A 13325-nucleotide genomic window follows, 5' to 3' on the forward strand; every position below is an offset into this window, starting at 1 on the left:
GTGAGGTCATCAGGCAGCCCTAATCCAATGGGACTGGTGTCCTTATAAAAGGGTTTTTTTTTAATGTTTATTTATTATTTATTTTGAAAGAGAGAGAGAGAGAGCATGCACAAGCCAGGGGAGGGGCAGAGAAAGAGGAGCGAGAGAGAGAACCCTACGCAGGTTCGGCACCTTCAGCGCAGAGCCCCAAGCAGGGCTCGAACTCACCCAAAGCGGGGGCTGGAGCTCAGCCAATGTGGGGCTCGAACTCATGAACCATGAGATACGACCTGAGCCAAAGTCGGACACTCCACCAACTGAGCCACCCGGGTGTCCCTGGAGACGGGATCTTTAAAGAGGAAATGAAATTAGAAAAACATCACTGGGGGAGCCTCATCCAGTAAGACCGGGGTCCTTATGAAACGGGAACATTTGAACTCGGAAAAGCCTAGAGGCAAGAGCACGTGAGGAGACTTAGGTAAGAGATGGCCATCCAGGAGCCATGGAGAAAAGCCTGAGACGCATCCATTCCTACAGCCTCAGATGGAGCCAACCTTGCCGGACCTTCAGTGTGGAGTCTAGACTCCAAAAACTGGGAGAGAAACTATTTCTGTTGTTTAAGCCACTCAGGTCGCGGTGCTTTGTTACAACGAACGGCCCTACAAACTGATACAGCGGGTCTCGAGGATCTCGTCCTGCTCTGTCCCTCCCCCCAGGCCCTGTGCCAGTCTCCTTTTCCTCTATCCTCAAAGCTCCAGGTTTATCTCCTGTCAACACCGTCCTCTACCTCTGACTGCCAGCCACTCCTGGCACAGGGCTTGCCCTGGAGCAGGTGCTTCATAAATATCGATGGACTGGATTTCACTTGCAAAGAGCGCAGATCAGAGCAAGGAGTCTTAAGGAACTCAAGGAAAGTTCCACTGGTCCTGCCTGGGTCACACCCCAGAAGGATGTGTTGCTACATAAGGACACCGAGTAAGGTCGTTCTGCATCCCAAACACAGTACCCAGAAAGAGCTCTAGGGGCACCTGGGTGGCTCAGTCGGTTAAGCGGTCGACTCTCGATTTCAGCTCAGGTCATGATCTCGAGGTTCAGGGGTTCGAGCTCTGCATCAGGCTCCTTCCTAACAGTGCAGAGCCTGCTGGGGATTCTCTCTGTCCCTCCCTCTCTCTGCCCCTCCTCCACGCATGGGCACGTGCGTGCGCGCTCTCTCTTTCTCAAAATAAATGAATAAACTTAAAAAGAAGTAAATTGTTTAAAAAAACAAAAAGAACCAGCTCTAGGAAAAGTGATTAACCTGGAGTTTGCTGGTTTGTTCTGCATTTGCTGTCGGTTCCTGGTAACCCTTCCGATGGGAAACGTTCGTAAGAGATGATCACAGGGATTATGTTCTATTTCCAGATACCACAGTGGACTGGCGTAGATGTCCTTTCTGGCATCTTGGAGGACGTGAGGCCTGAAACTTTCCTGGGGAATCTTGTTTTAGTCAGCATAACTTGTGCTCTCTTACCCTGTACCCCAGGTGGCTATGCCCAAGTAATATCGTAGGTAGAGTACGTTTGTGCAATGCTTACTTCCTTGCATCTCAGGAAATTGCATTGCCTAGAATGACCACATTTTTTTTTCCTGGAATTGGTAAAACTTGGCTCATTTAAGCTTTTCCATTTAGAATGATAATATTCTTGATGGAGCCTTCCACCGCATTAGAGCCCATTTTCCCACGTGTGAAGGTAGGATCATTCTTTTCTGAAAAATTGTTTTCATATTCGTACCTTGGGGGATCATCAAATGTACCGTAAGTAAGACCTTACCTTTGGTGGCCTTGGGCTACTATTCTTCTGGAACTCTGGTTTCCTCTTGGAGGCAGCTCATGTTAGTGGAGAGATGGTACATATCGGAATAAACATTTGAAGTCAGAGGAGTTTGGTTAGACAGGAAGGGTCGATCGTCGCCATAAGGCACACACACAGTGCTGGAACACATCCTTGACTCTCAGGCTAGGTGGGTGCTGAGCACAGTGCTTCAAGAGGAACCTGGGACTGAATCCTGCTGTTTTAGGGGGCTAGGGCCGCCATGCCAAAGTACTAGAAATTGAGGGGCTTAAGCCACAGAAATTTATTGTCTTGCTGTTCTGGGAGCCAGAAGTCCAAGATCAAGCTGTCAGCAGCCCCTGGCGACTGGGAGAAAGGATCTGTTCCACATCCGGCTCCCGAGGTCTGGTGCTTTACTGACAATCTCTGGAGTTTCGTGGCCTATGGAAGCCTCACCCTGATCTCTGCCTTCACCTTCACGTGGTGCTCTCCCTATGTGCGTACCTGTCTCTGGACTTCCTCTCCTGATGAGGACACCAGTTATAGCCAGAACCCACCCTGATGGCCTCTTTTTAATCTAATGACCTCTGTAAAGACCCTGTGTCCAAATACAGTCACATGTGAGGTACTGGGCATTAGGATGTCAATACTCGGATTGTGGGGGGAAGAACACAATTCAACTTTTTTTTTTTAATGTTTATTTTGAGGCAGGGGCAGGGGGCATGCAGAGAGACAGAGAGGCAGAGAGAGAATCCCAAGCAGGGCTCCATGCTGCTTAACCCACTGAGCCATCCAGGGGCCCACACACTTCAACTTTTAACGTCTGGCAAAACAGTGACCAGCTCTGTTGTGGAGGCAGTCACTTGACCTCTCCTGTCGCCTCACATGTGATAGGAAGCAAGGACCGCACGCCTCCCGGGGGGGTACGTGAGAATTCCTAATGAAGTACGGAAAAGCGTCTTCGAACCGTCTAAGTGTTACCTGTGGTTCTAGGGCCAGGACAGTGCCACTGTGTCACAGAAGAGCGTGCGTGTCAAATCCTAATCAGGGAAGTGAACCTCTGTTGATAAGCACCTACTCTGTGCCAGTAATGGTGCTGGTTGATACTTCTGGGGAACTCCAGGTTTATCTGGCTCTGTCTGAAGAGGGCTCGGTTGATTGGACTATAAGCACCTACCTGCTCACCCTGGACATATTCCCGTTCTTGGGTGAAATGGGAGGGGGAAGGAAGCGCATTGGGGGATTCATAGCGACAGCCATCATTCTTACCTATGGGCCAAACTTAGAAATGAAAGGAGCCCTTCTCTGGAAGCATACTAGGTCCTGAAGTCTGCACCTACCCCCCACCGGCGTACCCGAGGGTTTACAGGTTGGAGGTTCCCTGGAAGGTGTCTCTCTAGCAGGGCAGTGTTAACTTGTAAGGACAGCAAGGGTGGGTGCCGGGGAGCACCCACCGGGAGAAGCGTGCATGGGCTCCCTTTTTCCCGACGTCAGTCATCAGCTCACGTATGAGCACCTTACAAGGGAGGCGGCTCAGAAAATTCCCAGAAGGGGCTGCTGGGTGGCTCAGTCGGTGACCCAGGTTATGATCTCACGGTTCGTGAGTTCGAGCCCTGTGTCGGGTTCTGGGCTGACAGCTCAGAGCCCGGAGCCCACTTCGGATTCTGTGTCTCCCTGTATCTCTGCCCCTCCCCTGCTCATGCTCTGTCTTTCTCTCTCTCGCTCTCAAAAATAAACATTGAAAAACAAATGTAAACATAAAAAATAAAAATGCACCTCAAAATAAATACGTAATTATTAAAACTTAAACCCGTTGCCCGGCAATCCCACTCCTAGGTATATACCTAAGAGGAGAATACATATCCACGCAGAACCCTGTATATGAGTGTTCAGGGCGGCATTATTCATAATGGCCCCGAAATGGAAACAACTCAGATGGCCATCAGTGCATAAGTGAGTCAATAAAAGGCAGCATATGTATAAAAGCAAATCTTTATTCATCCGCAAAAAGATTACTGATTCTACAGTGGGGGTGGGCCTCCAAACCTCCAGCTCAGTCAAAGGTCACACAGTGTTATGGGTCCTTTTCTATGAATTATCCAGAATAGGCAACTCAATGGAGATGGAACGCAGATTAGAATCCACCAGGGGTCAGGAGGAACAAAGAATGATTTGATGGGTACGGGGGATTTTTGTGGGATGAGGAAAAAGTTTTGAACCTAGACAGAGATCATAGTTGCACCAGATTAGGAAGGTACCAACGACGCTGAATTGTTTGCCGTAGCATGGTTAGTTAGCTCTGTGTTACGTGAATTTCTGTGCAGTTAAAGAGTCACCGTCCGTGTGTCATAAAATTGCCACGTGAATCCACAAAGGCATAAAGCAGGCACTTGGGGCAACACAGGCCTCGGGCCCTTCGCCCTCAAAGCGGGGCGACCGCGATTCAGGCTTGTTAGTTTTGGCTCAAAGCCCTGCCCCGCTTTGCCTGCGGTGACCACAGTGTCTGCAACGGAACGCCCGGCTTTTGCTGCGGCAAAAACGTTCTTGGGCCGCAAGCTCTGCGATGGCACGGGCAGGGAGATGTCAGGTCCGAGAAAGAAACAAGGAAAGCCTTGGAGCCAAACGGGGGAACCTCGCCCCCAGCCAGAGCCACACCCGCACCCCCTCAGTGATTGTCGCCTCGGCCCGACACCCTCAGTTTCAGATGCAGATCGATCGTTGTCGGCAGATCGGAGGCACGAAGGACAGACCGTGGACCCGTCCTACCCAGCCAGTCACACAGCCAGACTGAAATCACTCCGGACACACCGACCATCCTTGTCGTTCCGAGGGCTGCTGGGGGTGGGGCGCAGGACTGCGATTTTAACAAAAGACCCCATAACCTCGTGCCCTTACCTATCACGCTTCTTCGCTTTTCAGTACAACTCTTCCAAAGGGTTTCCCAGCCCATCTTCCTCTACCTTTCCCTGTCTCCCCCATTCCTCCATCCAAAGGTACCTGGGTGCTATCCCCAGCCCTGCAAATGCTGTCTGCATTTTGGCATCTACCTTGCGGGAGGTCCCCCGGCGGAGGACCCCCTACAGAAGACCTTCCCCCCACACCCTCCTGTTTGGGATGCTCCCTTTCTCAGCGCCCTCGATACCTGTCTCCTGGGGCTTGTCTCTTCTGTCCCCTCCATTGGACTCTAAGCAAAGCGAGCCAGGGGAGACACTGGCTTCATTCTGTATCCGAGCACCGGGCAGTTCCTGCGTCTTTTCCTTGTGGGAGGGAACGAATGAATACCTCCATTCTTCCCAGTGAAAGACTGGGATTCCATTCTCTAAGATGAAAAAAAAACAAAACACAAAACACACAACAAACGAGCAAACAAACAAACAAAACCCAGGAGCCGTGGCCTGTGTTGTGCTGTAAATTTCCCTGGATAACATCCAAGCTCTGAACGTTCTTGTTGGAAATCTTCAAATGCTCTGTGGAAAGCCGGCCCTGACTCGGTGACTCTCCTGCGTCCTAAGGGAGTAGGTGTCTTCCGTTCGGGAAGCACCACGATGAGAGTCACATGAGCATCAGGCTGAGCAGGGTTTCATTTCAGCTCTGTCACACGGTAGATAGGTGACCTGAAGTGACCGAGCCCTGCCTCCCACATCTGTCAACTGGGGAAAATAACATCCACAAAGTAAATACTGACATAATACCCACCTGCCATTATTAAGCTAAATTAAATGAGATGGTATACAGCCAATTTTGCTGCAATGTTCATTACACTATGTACCATCATGCAATAAAAAACCCAGGGCTCAAGCGAAAAAACGCAGTTGTTGGCACGGCACTCCAAAATCTCATCACTGACACATTTTAACCAAACGGATAGGAACTTAATAAAAATGGTAGCACAGCTTTACAAGTAGTAAGTGGATAAAAAATAAAATGCTTCAATAAATATGGCCCTTGCCCTTGAAAAAGACTCAGCGTCTGGAGCTCGTGAGTGACTGGAAAGTGGATAAAACTGGGTGGACCGCTGGACAGTTTTTATTATTATTGTTTTAAGTTTATTTATTTATTTTGAGATAGAGAGGCCAGGAGGAACAGAGAGAGAGGGCGAGAGAGAGAGAGAGGGAATCCCAGGCAGACTTCACATTCTCAGCGCAGAGCCCGACCTGGGGCTCGAACTCATGAACCGTGAGATCGTGATCTGAGCCAAAATGGAGAATCGGGTGCTGAGTCCAGTGAGTCACCTGGGCTCCCCAAATTGGGTGGCAGGTTGTAGCACAGGATGTGGACAGGAGGATACGACTCGTGTCCCACACGAGGGACCTGGGGGCTAGGAGGTGTCACAGATGTTTGATGTGTGCGTTTCACGTATTCCCACGTGGCTCTGTTCCTGTGGATGTAGTTTTCTGTATTTATCTAGTGTTTCTTGTGGACAAAATTCCACGAAGCAAACGCAAAATGTGTGTTGTCCTCAAATTGCTTCCTGATACATCAGTTGGGCTGGAAAACATTTGTGTTTTAAAAATAAGCCTTGAATCAGAGCCGGCTGTAAGTAAAGTACGCGTAGCGTCCCTGGCCTGCAATAAACATTCAATAAATGCTTTCTGTTTTTCCTTTCTATTTCCACCTCTCTTCCCCATAAACTCTGATCTTCCTGAGGGCAGGCACTATGTTTTGCCCACATTTGTGCCCCCAGGGACTGGCATCCATTAGTCCATCGATAAGTACTGTTAGATGGTTAAGGGCAGGATGGGCTGCAGCCTTTGGGGAAAAGGCTGCTGTGTTTGACAGAGGCTCGATCGCAAGGCGTGACTCAGTGGCCCTAATGCCTGAGGGCCTGCGGGTTAGTGCAGCCCCAGACCCGGCTGGCCCAGTGCCGGATCTTGCGCACTGACCTCCCTGGGAGCCTCCCCGGCAGGTGGACAGGCAGGTATCTGTCGCAGCGGGAAGTGGAGTGCTCCAGAAGTAAGAAGGAGCCATTCTACAGCTCCTGAAGGAGTCTCAGGGAGGTGACAGTGTCGCGAGTTTGGTAAGTGACAGAGTCGGGAGCACGAGGGTGTGGAGAGCTGGCCGTGTTCTCCTGCGGAGCAAGGCGGGGATGGAACGGGCCGCCTGTCCTGCAGGGCAGGGGTGGGTGGATGAGGGACAGATGATGGATACCAAGTGCTGTCTGCTCTTGGCGGAGGGCACTCACTGCATCGGCACCGAGCATCATTCTGCTCTGGCCCTAATAGAAGCATAACTATGGCCCTTCTCTGCCATGAGCAATTTCCTCGGCTCTGCTGACACAATGGGAAATATCCTCGGCGAGAAAATTAACTATTGGTGTCACAGGACTATTAGAGAAACAAACGACACGGCGCACTTCCTCTTCCTGCTGCAACCCCATCTCTCAGGCTGGCACGGAGCCCTCGCACAGGGGCCCGCTCTCCCAGCCTCCGAAGCGGAGACTGTTTTGAGGTGTCTGGAGCTTGCTTTCGTAAGGTGATTCATTCGTTCACTGTTTTGACACATTCATTCACTGTCTGCATCTGCGTAAGGTTTTACCTGCGATTCACGTGCGTGAGCTCCAGTCCGGGCTCTGCCTCTGAGCAGCTGTAAACTTGGGCAAACTCTCTTCGAGTGCCAGGTTCCTCTGGACCCATGTCCTCACCTGTAACATGGGGATCGTCATCACCAGTATAAGCATCATCACGGAAATACCTCCTGCACTGGGTTGTTTGGAGAATTACCCATGTTCACATCTCAAGTCTAGAAAACACTGTGCATACAGTAAGCAGGCGCTCAGGAACGTGACTTTCTTTTTTTATGTTGACTTACATATTTTGAGAGGGAGCGAGAGCGGGGCAGGGGCAGGGGGAGACAGAAAGAGAATCCCAAGCAGGCTCCGCTGTCACCAAGGTGCCCGACGCGAGGCTCCATCCCAGGAATCTCAAGATCATGACCTGAGTTGAGATCAAGAGTCAGACGCTTAACCACCTGAGCCACCCGGCCGCCCCAGGAGTGTGATTTTCTTTTCTTTCCCAGGGGGCCCCAGGGCCTATGCTCAGCAGTGTGGGGAACACAGACAAGTGCCAGGGAGAGCCCTGGCTTCACGGAGTTCACTGTCTGGCCCACAGGGACCCATGGGCCTGTCTCCCAGCCTGCAGAATTATGCCCCAAATCCAATCCTGGAGAGACACCTGCCTCCCTTTCTCTTGAAAAACAACTACAGCAACAACCACAACAACAACCCACAGTGACCGACAAGTTTTGTGGTGAGGAGATGAGACCCCAAGTGCCATGAAGTGTCCAAAGCTGTGCAACGGCCCTCAGTGAGCAGGCAACAAACCCAGCGTCTCAATAACATATGCAGAGTGCTTTCAGGACATTTCGGAACAGGAGTCCGAGCCGCTCCCCAAGTAGATCCCTGTGCATCGGTCACGCACATGGGAAGGAAAGAACTATAGAAACTGATGCACTTCGGGAAGATCACCCAAAATTAGCCAGCCATCTCTAAACGAAGTGTGACGTACGCTTCCTTGTTGGGGGGCAGCGTGCAGGGGGGGTCGTGGCAGCGACACATTCAACACTACGTGCGTTAACTTTTCCTCCTGCTTTGGCTCCAAATGCCCATATTCGGCCACGTCTAACATCTAAAGGCCCGTTGAAGTAGAAATCAGAGAGCTTCTGAGGGTAGGAGTATAAAACTCACCTGGAAATAATTGTTGAGTTGTTACTCTTGCCTGACACTCAAATGCTTGTAGGGGCACAAAAAGAAGTCTCCGATGTGGTTTCCGGTAAAGATGGTGGTAAGGATTCGATGTTCCAGGTGCGGTCTCGTGGCATGCATCAAAAGATCCCTTGCAGACGTTAAATCTTACATGTTGAAGGCATCGCTGTCACTCCAAGTCATAGCGTGAGCTAAAATCGTTTTCCATTTGGGTACAAGAATGGCTTCCTAACAGGTCCTAATTGGTCTCATTACCTTCATCTCACTTCCCCCCTTGCCCCCAACCCCATTGCCATCATCCACCATCTATGCAGCTGAAGTATCTCATCAGATCACATACTCCCCTGCTGGCCTGGCCACAAAGCCCTCCCTAATCGGGGTCCCCCTTCCTCTCTGACTTCAGCTTGGACCTCCGCCTTCCTTGCTCACTGGCTTTCTTCCTGTGCCTCAAACATCCCAACCTTAGACATTCTTCTCATCATTTAGATTTTAGCTTCAAAGTCCCTTCCGCTCAAAGGCCTATTTTCTAAAAACAAATGCCCACATGGGTTATCTTTTGGTCACGTGCCTCGTTTTTTTTTTTTTTATTGTCGTCCTAGCAACTGTTTCTATCTGAACTTACTCTGTTTATTTGTTTGCTAATTTATATATTGCCTGTGAATACCCTACCACAAAGCAGACTCTGTGAGAACCAGGGCCTCATCTGTCTTGTTTATACCATGTCCCCAGTGCCTGGAACGTAGAGGGCATGCAATTAACTTTTATTGAATGAATGAGGGAATGAGTGAATGGGTAAAATGACTTAGTAGAGCCACAAGGCTTTGGAATGGTCTGGGGAAATCTGCGAAGCCTTTGTAAAGAACAGAAGGCAGAACGTCAGTGGAGACATGAAGGGTTAACTAAGATGCGTCCCCGCAACTGAGTCATTTACCATTTGCTTCCCCACGTGGTTTGCCACAGCTGCTGCCGGAGGTAGGTAAGTCATGCACAACATCAGTATGTCCACTCCAGATCAGATCCTTCAAATCCCTAGATGATCAGCCTAAGTCAACAACATGAGGCTGAGAGAAAAGTGCTGGGAGAGGGAAATGCAGCCATTCTTCATAATGAGTTGGCTCCCAGGGGTTCACCATAGGCTTCCATACCCGGGTCGGTCTCTGCAACAGCTTCAAGAGGTGGTAACTCTCCCTGGCAGTCAGGGGGACATCGCACAGAGGCAAACACAGAGGGTCTGGAGCTAGAGCAGGGTGCTTAGGTCACATTCCAGCTACTTGGGCTATGGCTTTGGGAATGTCATTAAACGACTTTGTCCCTGGGCCGCCTCTTATGTAAATGAAAAGGTACATAATCTGCTCAAATGAAGGTGGAGATTAAGTGAATCAACTCACGTAAGGTGATTAGCGAGGTGGCTCGCACATAGGAAGTGCACAGTTCAAATTTACTACATTATTATTAAGATTTTTGTACTAAACCAAGACTCAGAGAATGACGAGACTTCCTGAAGGTCATGTAGTGAGCAAATGGCAGAACCAGGAGTCAAACTCAGATCTGGAACACTGTAAACCTGAGACACATGGCTGCCCTCCTCCTAGGGACTCAGTCACTAACACTCAATTCCATATAATTTATATACTTGGACCATTCTTTGATATTCATTTTCCTCAGAGGAGCAGTAGGCATCTAGAAAGCAGATTACCTATGTGTAAAGCAGGATGTTTGGTGCTCAGACACATCTTGTCGATTCATGAACTTTGACGTAAAGCATCCATTTACGGAAACCATCCATTCTTCTTATCGCCTGATGATTCCAAAGGTGAATTTCCCTCTAAGCCAACATCGGTGTCCTTGTGGCGTATGTGGCCTGATTTTAGTCTTTCTGGTTTTTCGTTTCAATACGAAAGAGCTCAGTCAATCGGTAAAGTCCCCAATGTGGTGTCTGCCATGAGCTAAAAGCATCACTACCATTTGATTGTCTAGAAAAGTAGCTTGGAGAGCAACACAGATCAGCCCCTGCCTTGAGAGTGCTTATCCTAATGCACTTCATCTGAACACATGATTGTGCACCCAACAGTAGAAGGCACTTAGGTTACAGGGATGACTCCACCCTCCAAACCTAGAGTCCCACGAGGAAATCAGTTATCTGTGAAATAATCACAAGATGGCGGGGTAAATCCCACAATAAAGGGAAGAGTAGGAAGAACCCACAGTTAGTGATGCTAAGAGCAGGCCCCTGGCCAGGCTAGGGGAAGAGGGAATTGGCCAGGTAGGGTCTCGGGGGTGGGCTTTCTGAAGAAGCTAATACCCGAATTAAATTTTGTACCATTCGTAGAATGACACCATCTAATGAGGGTGGAGAGACTCTTCTGTAGCTAGAGGTGGGCAGTATTTTGAACAAAAACATGGAGGCCTGATACATGAGAAATGAGGCAGCATGGGACATAACCAGCTTTGAATGGCTGGGCTGTGAAGGGTCAGGATGTATCTCTGAGCACTCTTCAGGTCCTGTTAGGGGTCTCAGACACTTCCCTGCAGGTAGAGCAGGAATCCCTGAACAACAGTAAGGCAAGGCAGAGCCACAGCAACAGTGGCATTTATTCATACTTTCTTATGAGCCAACACACAAATTTATGACCTGAGAGTTCTGGAGGTCAGAAGTCTCAAATGGATTGACAGAGCTGGTTCTTTCTGGAGGCTGTAGGTGAGAGGCCATTTCCCAGTCTTTCCTGCTTGTAGGGGCTGCCTGCCCTCCTTGTCTCAAGACCATACATGACCCCAGCCTCTGCTTCCAAGGTCACTTCTATTTATTTGTAACTTTTTATTCATTTTTAGAGAGACTGAGAGAGTGATGGAAGGGAAGAGAGAGAGGGAGAGAGAGAGAGAATTCTAAGCAGACTCCGTGCTGTCACTGCAGATCCTGCCATGGGGCTTGAACTCACCAGCCTTGAGATCATGACCTGAGCTGACATCCAGTCTTGGATCCTTAACTGGTTCAGCCACCCAGGCGCACCCACTCCTGAGTTTTCTAACTCAGACCCTTCTGCCCTTGTCTTATAAGGACACTAGTGATGTCTTGGGCCCACCTGGATAATCCAAAAAATATTCCCATCTCAAGATCCTTAAAGATCTGTGTTGTTTTCAGCCACTAAGTTTGTGATAATTTGTTACAGCAGCAATAGGAAGCTGATACATGGAACCAGATCTTAAAAACTATCTTTATTTTACTGACGAAGAAACTAACTCTCAGAGGGGTTAATTTGTCCAGGGGCACCCTGCTCACAAAAGGTAGAACTGGTGTAACAATTAAACAGGGCAAATCCATTCTCCAAGGACAGTTTATTCTGAGCGAACCCACAGTTCTCTTGACTGAATTGAATGGAGGTCCTTTCTTGTCAGTTTCTTCCTCTCGCTGTTCTTTATGAAGCACCCTTTATGCAGCCCTCATGCCCACCAACGTGCCATTCTTCACAAAATAAATGAGAACGGGGAGATCTTTTACTCCTGCCAAAAAACCTAAAAGCAAGGAGGAAAAACACGGGTTATTAACATCTCAATGAGATTAGAGAATCTGAGTTTAAAAATTAGATTGGGTGATAAAAAGCACATTCTTCATAAATATTTAACCTCCGTCAGCATGACGGTAATTAGAGAGCTGAGGGGAGCTCACTGCTGGTGACCGGCTGCCCCTATCTCTGAAAGGGAAGGTCTCTTTGGCAGCTTTATCATTCCTCTTTAAGAAATAAATTATTGGAGTCCACGAAAATGAAATACTGCACCGGCACCAACATTTTATTTGAAATGTCCCCCAAATGAGGCTTCTTCAATTGTTGAACTCCAGCAAATCTGCCTCCTGTTTTAAGGCTATGACAGACCTGAAAGCTATATGTAGTCATCTCAACAGTTCTCCCATTTCATTCTTCTATATTCTTTTGGTATGCCTCTTGCGGTGGATTGATTTCAGTAATAGCCCCAACTTGTTCAAGCCTCCCTCAATGCACACCCCACGGTAGTGCCCTGTGACACTGACTCTGACTCCGGGCTTGGCCATCGGTTTGCTTTGGTCAAAAAGTGGTGGCAAACAGGAGGCAAGACTTGAAAAGTCCTTGCCCAATAACGCTTACCCTCTTGTCCTGCTCTTCCAATCCTGAACGGGACAAGCTTCGACATGCCTATTAGATGATACAAGCCATGATGTGGTCCAGTTGCCTTGTCACTCCACATGGGAACCAGCCAACTGGCACACGTGAAATTTGGACACCTTACACTATCCAGCCCCAGAAAACCACCAGCTGTCTGCTGACCACTGATAGATAAGCGAGACCAGCTCGGCCTTGTACAGTCATGTGGCTGAGCCCAGCCTAAATTGCCAATCTGCAGAACCAGAAGTTAAAACAAAACATTGTTTTAAGTCACTAACTTTTAGATTGGCTTGTTATGCAGAAAGCTGAAACTAATATACTCATCTGCATTCAAGTATACTCTTGTCATCTTCACTGTTAAAATATGCACAATAAAATAATACCAGGAAAAAGAAATATATCATAACCCATTCATTCTTTCAAGGCAGCTACTTTGCAAAAACTAATCTGCATCATTGAAGGGAACAACACCTTCGGCGGTCACTAGCTTTCTCTATCATCCTCCCTACCTACTCTCAGCCCAGATGCACTTTTTTTTTCAATGTTTATTTATTTTTGAGAGGGAGGGGCAGGGTGAGGGGCAGACAGAGAGGGAGACACAGAATCCGAAGCAGGCTCCAGGCTCTGAGTGGTCAGCACAGAGCCTGATGGAGGGCTTGAACTCCTGAACCATGAGATCATGGCCTGAGCTTAAGTCGG

This window comes from Prionailurus viverrinus, chromosome B1 (assembly GCF_022837055.1).
Source record: "Prionailurus viverrinus isolate Anna chromosome B1, UM_Priviv_1.0, whole genome shotgun sequence".
Lineage (NCBI taxonomy): Eukaryota > Metazoa > Chordata > Mammalia > Carnivora > Felidae > Prionailurus > Prionailurus viverrinus.